Raw genomic sequence first — 11,842 nt, 5'->3', positions numbered from 1 at the left:
GTAATTATATATTATTTCTGCTCTGTTGTATAACCTTGATGTGATTGATGTGACTTTAAATATTTTAATACTGTATTATACCAATATTATTTAGACGGTGCTGCCGGTAATCTGACGCAGTAAACTGTAGACTCACTGTTCTAATATATATAAAGCTTAACCAGTCATCCTAGAGGACCTAGGTAAACTGTAGGTTATTGTCTTTATTGTGATTGGTACCAGTATTCATTCTGTATTACAAGGTTACTGAATGAGTAGTTAAGGGTTAATTAAAAATTAACCAGTTAGGAATAGAGTTGTAATTCCTTTATTAATTAAGTTCCCCTGGAAGCGTTTCTCAATTATCACACATGTGTGTGTGTTGTATCACGGTGAAGTGATTAGAATATTGTGTAAACTAGACACCTAGAGATTAACTAATTAAGTGATCAGTTCTGGGTTGTTATTATTTGTTGTTGTTAATTAACTACTGCGGCAGTACATTTGTCAGCGTAGTATTAATACAGACTCCAAAGTGTATTGTCTTTTGTTGTGTTTTCTAGTGAACTAAACGTGATATAATAACACATATTTATATAAGATCATATCTCTGATATACCTAGAGACGAGCCACTCGGGTTTTGAACTGCCCGATACAGAGAGATCTAATAGATATACAGTTAGGAGAGATATTTGGATAATCGTGTTTTATTCGGTTACGGGTATTATAGGATCCCCGTGACACTATGGAATGTTGCAGGACTATTACAGAGTCCAAAAGGCATTGGGTTACATTCAAAGAAGCCAAGAGGTCCAACTGTAAATACTACGCGTTCTTCGTGTTCTTCAGCAATAGGATGTTATGGTAACCACTCTTTATATCTAGTATCTCTACACCGGCCTCGGTGGCGTCGTGGCAGGCCATCGGTCTACAGGCTGGTAGGTACTGGGTTCGGGTCCCAGTCGAGGCATGGGATTTTTAATCGAGATACCGACTCCAAACCCTGAGTGAGTGCTCCGCAAGGCTCAATGGGTAGGTGTAAACCACTTGCACCGACCAGTGATCCATAACTGGTTCAACAAAGGCCATGGTTTGTGCTATCCTGCCTGTGGGAAGCGCAAATAAAAGATCCCTTGCTGCCTGTCGTAAAAAGAGTAGCCTATGTGGCGACAGCGGGTTTCCTCTAAAAACAGTGTCAGAATAACCATATGTTTGACGTCCAATAGCCGATGATAAGATAAAAAATCAATGTGCTCTAGCGGCGTCGTTAAATAAAACAAACTTTACTTTATCTAGTATCTAAAAGTACTTGGACCCTTTCATCGCATCGCAGTGAATAGTTGTCTTTGATGGTGCGATTGTTTAACTACCTGTAATCAACACTCATTCTCATTCGGCCATATTTCTGGCGAGCAAAAACCACACTGGAATATCACTTCCTGATTATAGAACTTATCAACAACTATTGAAGATCGTCCTTTAATTCCTGGTACAAAGAAGGTGGTATACGTCTATAACGTTATTTAAAAGACTGTTCATCAGACAACTGGATTCGATAAATAATTCTGACTACTGTAAACCCAACATCAGTGTCACCCGTAGAAAAGATATCAATAAACTGTTGAATAACAGCTGTACCTTTACAGAGTTCATCAGAAACTACAGCTGCATCCTTAACATCCATCTTATCAACTGTGGTCTAATCTTGTGAACGTCTCTCAACTGGAATATCGTCAATGCTAACTGGCTGCAGCTCACAAAGAATAGCAGTCACACTTCTGGTGGTAATATTCGAAATATGAACATTTACCTGTAACCTAGGAGAATTGCTAAACACAACCAAACTAGGAGCAATATTATAAGTCGTCAGTTATAGATGAACCTGTAATAGGTTCAAGTACAGCGCAAGTAGGCTGACAGGGGATAGGGTTATCAAGGGAATCTCTAAAATTAACGTCACTATTAGGTGGTATGATAGGAGAAGATTGTTGAGCACTCTTCACTTTACCAAACCTGCTATTCTGCTTTGCCAAATTGTTTTCCCTCAACATCATACATCTACAGAGCACGAGCGTAGGAAGGTGCCAAAAATGTGTGTGTATGTGGGCGCGGGGGGGGGGGGGGGGGGGGGGCACTTTAATATTTAAACTTTCACACTATTATAAAGCAAATGTGAAGCAAAATATCTTAAAGGGGGGGGGGGGGGGTCACGCCAGTGACAGAGTTACTTGTATGTGGCATTACTGAGCTAGGTGTGTGTCTATTTTAAAGACATTAAACAAATTATAGACTTGTATTCTTTTAGGACATGCACTGGTTCTATGGCGATGTATACACTTTCTCCACAGTGGATGACAACCCGACCAGGACCCATATTCACAAAAAAGTGTAAATTTACGTCTACGACTAGCACTTACGTGTGCCGTAGATTTACGTTTACGTGCAAGAAGCACCTTATTCTCAAAGATGGTCGTAAATGTAAACGTAACTTAGTTGGACGTAAATCTACGATTTAACATTCTCACTGGCGTAATTAATAAAAACACATTAGAAACGATGGCTACCGGGTAAATAACAAATGCGCAAAACGCAATTTTGTTTGTCGTCTGCTAACAATAACATTGCGAACAGTGAACCATGGCATTTTGGTATTGGTGGCTTTCCGCGTTTTGGTACGAACTTGAGGACATTTCTTAAAAAGGAAAAGATAACTCAGGAGAAATTGGCCAAGTCGAAAACATCCGTTCGATCACGAACAAAAATATGTTCAATCCGTGGGCGTTCGCCATAGCAAACTGCTTCATTTATTGGAAATGCTGCTAGTTTCCGTAAATAATAGTAAATAACGGCGATCGTGCTTGATTTATTATATGTACACAACTTACGTGCAGCGTTAGTTGCAACCTGAGGCACTCTTATATTTACGTCCAACTTTACACGTAACTTACGTTTTCGTTGTTTCGTGAATAGCTCTTCAGTCGTAGATTTACGTTTACGTGTAAAACTAGGCTTACGATATTTTGTGAATTTGGGTCCAGGAGAACAGCACTCGAGTAAACAAAAGACGTTGAGAAGATAATTTATAAAATTTGTAACGACGTGTTGACTGTTTATGCCTCACAGTCGGACTGGACGTAACATTGCAAACCATAAAGATAGTTAACTCAGTTATGAATAATCGGTCATATTCATATATTTGTAGTTTTATCCATAGGCCTAATTTAACATAGTCCATCATGTTTTCTTGGCCGCCATATTGAATACATAAAACATAAACGTAGCATTTATTTTTGAGGCTGTTGGTTGATATTCAGGATTTTAAACGTTTTGAAATACAGTACGTTCATATTTATAGATTTTTCATACTAATGTGAAGAAAACTCCATTTGTTTCATTTTAAGTGTTTGTTTCTAAAAATAGATTTTCGGGATTCCCATGCTTATGTAAATGGTGTTCCAATTCGGTGATTGGTTTTAAAACTGACACTAGAACTAATATTGATGTTTGTTTTATACATAGATTGTGCTATTTATTTTTAAAAATCACATGCTAGGCCTATAAATCAAGAAACAACAAATTATTGCGAAAACTGCGAATAAATTGTGATCGCAATTCTTTATTCACGTAATGATATGATGAGTTTTCTACACATAAAAGAATAATAAATAAATAAATAAATAAATCAATAAATCAATAAATAAATACATAAATACATACATACATTACTTTATTGCATTATTACCACGTCACACAGTAAACGGACGCCCTCAAAAATGGATTCACCAAATTAGCCTCTTAGTCTCTATCCTAGATTGATTTATCTGCCGATGTATTTTTCGTGCTGTGGTGTCGTTAAACATTCATTCATTCATTCATTCATACATTCATTTATTTTGCAATTGTCATACAATGTATACTTTTTTTTTTTTAAATGTTTTTTTAATTTTTTAATTTAATTTTTTTTTTTGGAGAGGGGCGGCGTCAAGGAAGTTATTTATTAGAAGGTAATTATAGATTTTAATATGTACAATTTGTTGCTACATATTGAAATATTAGGTGCAATCAGTACTAATGCAAACACGGTTAAACCTCAGTTGTCTACAAATGTTATCAAACGTTTTAAAGAGTCACTCATATTGCTAGTGCTACACATGTTAACGATGCCCGTCCAACACATTAATTATGGTGGGCATAAACGTATGCATGATTGCCATCCACATACACACGCACACTTCAGTTGAAAATGCTGGATTACAGATTGTAGGAGTACATCCAATATACATATTGTATTCGCCTGGATTAGAAAATAATGCAAGAAAATAGATGTTCGGGAAATTAAGTCATTTAAAAGTAATTAATCGAAAATAAATGTGTGAAAGCTGGGTGATAATTCCAGATATCACATATATTTAAACATCCAACCGAATAATTTCCGGCTGGGTCAAAGTTCGAGGTTCACCGTACTATAGATAAAGAAGTTAACACCACAAGTTCTGTTATTGGTTATAAATATGAGTGTGTTGGTTGTAAAAAAAACCCAGTTTCATATGGGCTAAAATGTATACAATTTTATTTCATCTAGTACCACTGTGTCAAATAGCCTTGTGCTTGGAACATATATGGGGTACCTGTAAAAAAAGTACTCAAATTTTGTGCGAAACTTGGGGTGTTGTAAAAACATCTGGTTATACCGAAAATGAACCATGAAAGGTACCATTTTCTTCAGTTAATACTTTGAGGTAGGGGTTGTAGTACTGATATTTATGAGTCATAGTTTGGTTGATATATTGCATATAATGTTTTTAAGCACAAACGTTAACATGGTCGCCTATGGGATTTTAGTTGGTATAGTACAACCTATATTCATACCCGTATTTATCAGTGTGGGGTGGTGGTTGTTTGGTTTTGTTTTGTTTTGTTTGTTTGTTGTTGTTTCATTGTGGCATCACATAAGAGGAAAAGTGCTTTTGGAATAACAAAAAAGTTCAATTTTTATATGCAATTTGTAAAGCCATTTGTGAATATATAAATAAAACATCAGTACTCATCCATAGTGAAGAATGCCGTCTGCTCGTGGAGTTTGAAATTAGATTTATTTGATTAGTTTATCCTACTAACCTCTATATTTGATTATTATTTTGTTAATCAGTCTCTAATAGCTATATATATATGCACAATGACATTTTAGAAAATATAATTTCAAACTCTGCGAGCAGACGACATTCTGGACAGTCGGTGATTATTGCTGTCTTATTTATATTGTGAATAATGTTTGGTGGTTTTTTTCAAATTACACATAAAAATAGAACATTGTTTTTTTCCAAACCAGTTAATTATTCACCAATGTCTTTACAAATTCATATGAAAATAGAACAGTTTTGTTATTTCAAAAACACCTTTCTTCTTACGTGATTCCAAACTGAAATAATTGACCTAAAATAAAATAACATAAATAAAAAACCTGAAAACAAAACAATGAAAAGGAACACCCCAACCCCCCCCCCCAACCCCCCCCCCAAAAAAAAACCCCCAACCCAACAAAAAACAACCCACCCAACCACCACCACCACCACCACCACCATCGTATTTCCGTGAGCTGCAATTACCGTGTTAAATAGTCCAATATGGTTTAGTATGTATGTTTGTTGTTGTGTTCTCTACACTGCGAGAGCGGAATTTAGCTCAGTCGGCAGAGAGCTTGCTTTAGTTGCGATGGGTCGTAGGATCGATCGTCCCCTATTGACTCCTCTTCTTGCCCCTATCCCAACCAGTGTCCCACGAGAGGTACAACATAGGTTGTGGTATATACTGTCCTGTCTCTGGGTCAGTACAAGTAGCCTATGTAGTGACAGCTGGTTGTTTTCTACGCTACGTGTTTTAATAGTAGGAGAGGCAATTTAATACAGATCCGTGACCAATTTTGGGGACAAAGATTTGAAGGTGTTTTTCATATCTTCAAAGCCTTTTGAATAAAAGTGGCGTGGTGACCCTCTTAAAAGTGTCACGTGGGCCCACTCTGCCAGTCCAAGATGGCCGCCAAAATTATCAACACACGTGAGTTTCAGCTTCTGCTTGTCGTATGAAGATATTTTTGATGTCCAAATATATGTTTTGGGGGTCACAAATTTCCATTTTACACACTAGGACATTTCAGATGATAATCCATAATAGTTGCCAAAATTGGTAATATTTTTCATTTTGTATACAATAATCTGAAAAACGTTGCCTATACAGTTGCTATGTTATTCGTATTTGCATTCTACCTGATTTGGATACATGGAACATGCAATGAAACTTATCCAATAAATAAAATAAGTCAGGGTGAACTGGACTAGCTTTCTTATTCTGCATCCTCTACCTCTTAAACGAAAGGTATTTAAAAGAAACAAATCTGCATTAAAGAGACTGCTACTATTATAACATGTTTTCGACTAACGAGTATTTTTAACAAATAAAATTACATTTTAAATATATTCTGTTGCTTAAAATGTCAGCGTCTGCATATACGATGTGTTTCTTGTTATCCTAATGTTTGTAGGTAGCCCAAACTATATTTTACCTCCAACAATTTCGTACGTATAAACAACATAATTAGGAAGTAAAATGGAAATCGAGCTACTACAAACATTAGGACGACTAGAAACACGTTCGATATACACAAAGTGATGTTATAAACAATAAACCGTATTCAATATGTAACTTGAGTTGTTAAAAAGTGTGTGTTTTTTAAATTAAGAAATATGTTGCAATGGTTGAAAACTCACGATAATCCATTTAATATATTCACCAGTAATTCACTGAAACAATATAAAACTTTAAAATTGTGTTATGGAAGCTGTAAAATACGTAGCGCTTATTAATCTGCCATGAGCTTATTCAGTACAGTATCTCTGCAACAAATGACTCTCTGTCAAGTGCTTTGTCTACAGGGAACTGATCATGATGTATGGTTCCAACTGTCACTGTACTGCGTACGCCAGTACGGCGCCAAAAACCTATTGCGGTACCGCTTCCATAAACAGACACGTCTGAATGAACATATAGATGTGCATTGAATAATATTTCAAGAGTGGAACTGTAATTTTATAGAAATATTGCTTATATCAATTTGAGGTCGAAGTACCTTTAATACTAGGAGAAGCGGAGGCTTTGTGTGCTTGTAATTTTCTTTACTGAGGTACCAGCCATCATCAAGTAAGGACGGCGGGATATCTAGTTTGACACAACGAGTACACTTCATGGTTTGTCAGTTCAACCATGATTTTATGAGTGTCCTGATTTTGTTGAATGACAAGTGTTGCCTTTCTTTTTCTCACTGGTCACTTGCACATGTAAGTTTCAGCTAGGCATTTGTTGACCGCATCACTCTATATACTATATACTCGAGTCTATCATCATTTTAACAGGAAATATGGTGCAAAACCTACAAACATCTTTAGGTGTTATTACACTCTCAAATACTTTCCATCAGACCCTGTGAATATATGCAGAGGTATATGAATCTGGTAACCATCTTTAGAATAAAACTTTGTTTTTACCGTTTTCCTCTTTATGCCAAGATCATCGTCTATATGTACATTGCGTGCAACATATGGAAGTACCAACATACGTGTCTGCAACATCAATAACAACATCAGTTATGCCAGACATTCTAAGTTAGGAATAGATGTATAAAATTTTATATATTTTCATGCTGATATTCAACTAATTTGATGTCATCTACATCAAAAGATTAATTCCAACAGCTAATATTTACTGAATAAGAAAATAATAAGTTGAACAACAGTGCTATCCTGCCTGTGGGAAGCGCAAATAAAAGATCCCTTGCTGCTAATCGGAAAGAGTAGCCCATGTAGTGGCGACAGCGGGTTTCCTCTCAAAATCTGTGTGGTCCTTAACCATATGTCTGACGCCATATAACCGTAAATAAAATGTGTTGAGTGCATCGTTAAATAAAACCTTTCTTCTTTCTTTCTTGATTAATTAATCATCGGCTATTGGATGTCAAACATTTGGTAATTCTGACTCGTAGTCAAAAGAGGAAACCCGCTACATTTTTCCTAATGCTGAAGGGATCTTGTATATGCACTTTCATTCGTATCAGTAGTTAAGACGTGAACACTAAATGCCAGAGAGACAATATGTTGCTCAACATAAAGGAACATTGACTAATGAAAAGGTGAAATCATCTGTTTTCACATACAGCTTAGTTTCGGGGTCAGTGTTGCTTTGAATCTCTATGTATAGATTGAGTATGAAACTGGTTTGTTATCTTCAGTATTTAATGTCTTGTGTCCAACTTTTGTTCATATCTCAGTTGTGTTTTATATTTTATCCTACTAGCTGTTATTGAATAAAATAAAATCGACATTATAGCGGGTAGTGAAATTAAAAATGTTGGTAAGATTATTTTGTTTTGTTTTATCTGACAAGTTAAAACCTAGTTAAGACAGGGTTTCCAAGGGAGAATGATGAAAAGGAAGTTAACACCAGACCACGAATGTCACAACATCGAGTGTACCTACTGCTCAGTTATTGTAAACCATATGTCTTATGGCCACCTTCTTCACTTGATCATGGATGTCACCCGATGAAAGCGAAGGACACAAAGCCTATGCTTCCCAAAACATGAAGTAGTCTCAAATCAAAACAGAGCATTAATGGCGAAGGCAGTTGCGCCAACTCCTCAATAGGTGGCGTTATACGACAACAGGGTCCCACGTGACACTATCAAACACAAGGAAGTAAACGACTTTGCATCTATAACGTTTTGTAAAAGTTCTATACATAATGCCTTCTTCGTGGGGTTTTTGTGTTCCTCAATACCACACAAGAAGGAAATAGTTTTCCAACTGAAAAGTTATTGTAAAAAAGATGGATTGTTGCCATGAGATAAGACAAATGCCACTTGAAAGTCGACCGCCATTGTTGTTTGTTTTTACAGACCGCATATCCTGTGACAGTAGACTATAAAACATGTACGTCCTACTGAATTTTTATTTAACTATTTTCTCCTGTAGATTCTGTTAGACTATAGTTTAAGTAATGCTAAAATATCATATATTAATAACACGATGATATGGTTTTGTCCTTTTTGCTTAAAGGCACACTATCACTATCAGTTTGCATGTGCTATTTTTCTCCACTTTTACATGATTTAGGTCTAGCCTACTTGTGAAAATAAGTAAAAAATTAATTAATCAATCCTACAATTAATCTCTGCATAATTAATGCGAGAATATCAAACTGTAATGTGCAACTAATCAAATTTGAATACGAATCCTCTCAATATTTTATATAGGGCCAGGACATAGCCCAGTGGTAAGGCAATCACCTAGTGTGCGGTAGGTTTTACATCGATTTCCGTCAATGGGTCCATTGGGCTATTTTTCATTCTATACAGTGCTCCACTACTGGTGTATGGTATGTACCATCCTGTCTGTGGGATGCTGCACATATAAAACATCGCTTGCTGCTAATCAGAAAGAATAGCCCACTGTGTGGTCCTTAACCATATAACCTTATATACACGTGTACCATGCATATCATAATACAAATTTTAAAATAATATTTGGGTGGAGGCGGTGTTAATGGCGTTGGTTTTTTCAAATTACTGGTATGATAAAACAGGAATGTCGCTCTAAAGTCTGTTCACACACTGAATAATTTTGTCATATACATGCATTATATTTGTTTGCACATAATCCCCCCCCCCCCCCCCCCCCCCCCCCCCCTCCCGGCATTTTTATTCCAGTAATAGTATTATACTAAATATATAATGTTATATTTTATATAACATGTTTTATGATGTTGTTTTGCCCTAGTTATCAGTTCGCCCGAGTCATTGCATAATAATCTTTTTTACATTTATAAATAAGGAAAGAAAAGGAACAATAACACAATATCCCCCTCCCCCCCTCCACCCAAATATTATTTTAATATTATTTTATGGATATTTGATAGATGTTTAGCTGTGTAATAGCTGCAGGTTTCGTTTCTCACTAGACCAAGTCATAGTGCCAAAAATACCAATGCAACTACTTAGTACTAAAGTACCTATAGGCCTACTATAGGATCTGCGGAGGCGTCTTTAAACAGATAATTATGTTTTTTTCCTATTTGTTGATTTAAAAATAAGTACAAACTATTTTTTTTTTTTTTTTTTTAACGACACCACTAGAGCAATGATTATTAAACATCGGCTATTGGATGTCAAACATATGGTCATTTTGACAGTCATAGAGAGGAAACCCGCTACATTTTTTCCATTGGTAGCAAGGGATCTTTTATATGCACCATCCCACAGACATGATAGCACATACCATGGCCTTTGATATTCCAGTCGTGGTTCACTGGCTGTGACGAGAAATAGCCCAATGACAGGGATCGACCCAGACCGACCGCGCATCAAGCGAACGCTTTACCACTGGGCTGCGCCCCGCCGGCAAAATATATTAAGCTTAGTTACATGAATACATTTGTATTATAATTTTGTGGGGTTTTTTTGTTGACATAATTGTGATAGTGAAAAAAACAAAGGTTATGTTTGTTTAACAAATCTTATAAACAAGGACATTGTTAATAATTTCTAATTTAATTATTTTTAAAGAGAGAAAAAAATGGATAGATAATTTTTATTATTATTATTATTATTATTATTATCATCATCATTATTTATGTTTTTAAGTTACGATGCTTTGCATGTTGCTGGTTTTATATTTTTAGACATAAATGCTTTCTGTTTACATACATTTGGGTTCATGCTGTTGCATTAGTGGCACCGGTACTCAGGGCTTTAAATCTCACTAATTTGGGAACAATATATTACTCTTCAAAAAAGTAGGGGAACTCTAATAAGGATTTACAATTGCCAAAATTGTAAAGTATATTAGCTGTGGGGAATGGTTATATGATAATAGTGAGTTAATTGGGCAAACATTACAACCGGTAGTTCATTATTGCAGTAGGTTTTAGGACCACCAAAGATCTTGAAGGACGACTGGGGTCAGAAGTGAAATTTGAAAGTTGACGTTTTTTAAATCAGTAAATCGCAAATTCAAACAATAAAAATTACTAAAAACAAAACAATAACTATATGATCAATAGAATGAAAAAGATTGACAGAAATAATGTTCCAGTGATTAATGGACCTTAATGGAAATTGTCAATATCGAGAATGAAACCCCACGCACGTGTACGGGGCAACTGCGTGATGCACGTACAAACTATGGAATGTGCTTCGGTGTGTTGATAAACAGACCTGAACGTTCTTTACTAGAATGTTTAATAGTTGATATTAAGATTAATATTTCAGGTTCCCCTACTTTTTTTGAAGAGTATATATTTTGTTTTCAGAGTACATAGAGGTCTCTTTAGCACACCAACAACTGCTGAAGGGTTATATTGCATTAAAGTTATTTTAATCTAATTCAAGAAAAAGATTTCACTGTTTTTGAGGTAAAATGTTTTGAGTTTAGCATGTTTGTATTTAATTTGGTGTTTATTTTGGGTACAGTTATTTTGGGCACAGCATTTAATGCCTCAATCTAATTAAAATTAGCTCCACTATTACATGTGGATCTAACACCAGCCAGTTGGAGCTCATGTCCACCAATCAAAACCTTACTTGCTGAATCATGCCAGTGATTTAAACATAATTTGAAAACATTCCGAATTATCCTGAGGGTATACGATATGTTTCATGTGAATTACGAATGCCTTATTTAGGCCAGTAGAACTAATTTTAATCGGATTGCTAACAACACTGCGTAGTCCCAATGTCCAGGTAACATTTCGTCTGTAAATAATAATTTAAATATTGACCAATCACACTTCGCCTTTTATAACGTTATTTGGGAGCAT

Source organism: Gigantopelta aegis, chromosome 3, assembly GCF_016097555.1.
Source record: "Gigantopelta aegis isolate Gae_Host chromosome 3, Gae_host_genome, whole genome shotgun sequence".
NCBI classification, from domain to species: Eukaryota; Metazoa; Mollusca; class Gastropoda; order Neomphalida; family Peltospiridae; genus Gigantopelta; species Gigantopelta aegis.
The sequence above is the reverse complement of the archived record's forward strand: the minus strand, read 5'-3'. Positions refer to the sequence as shown.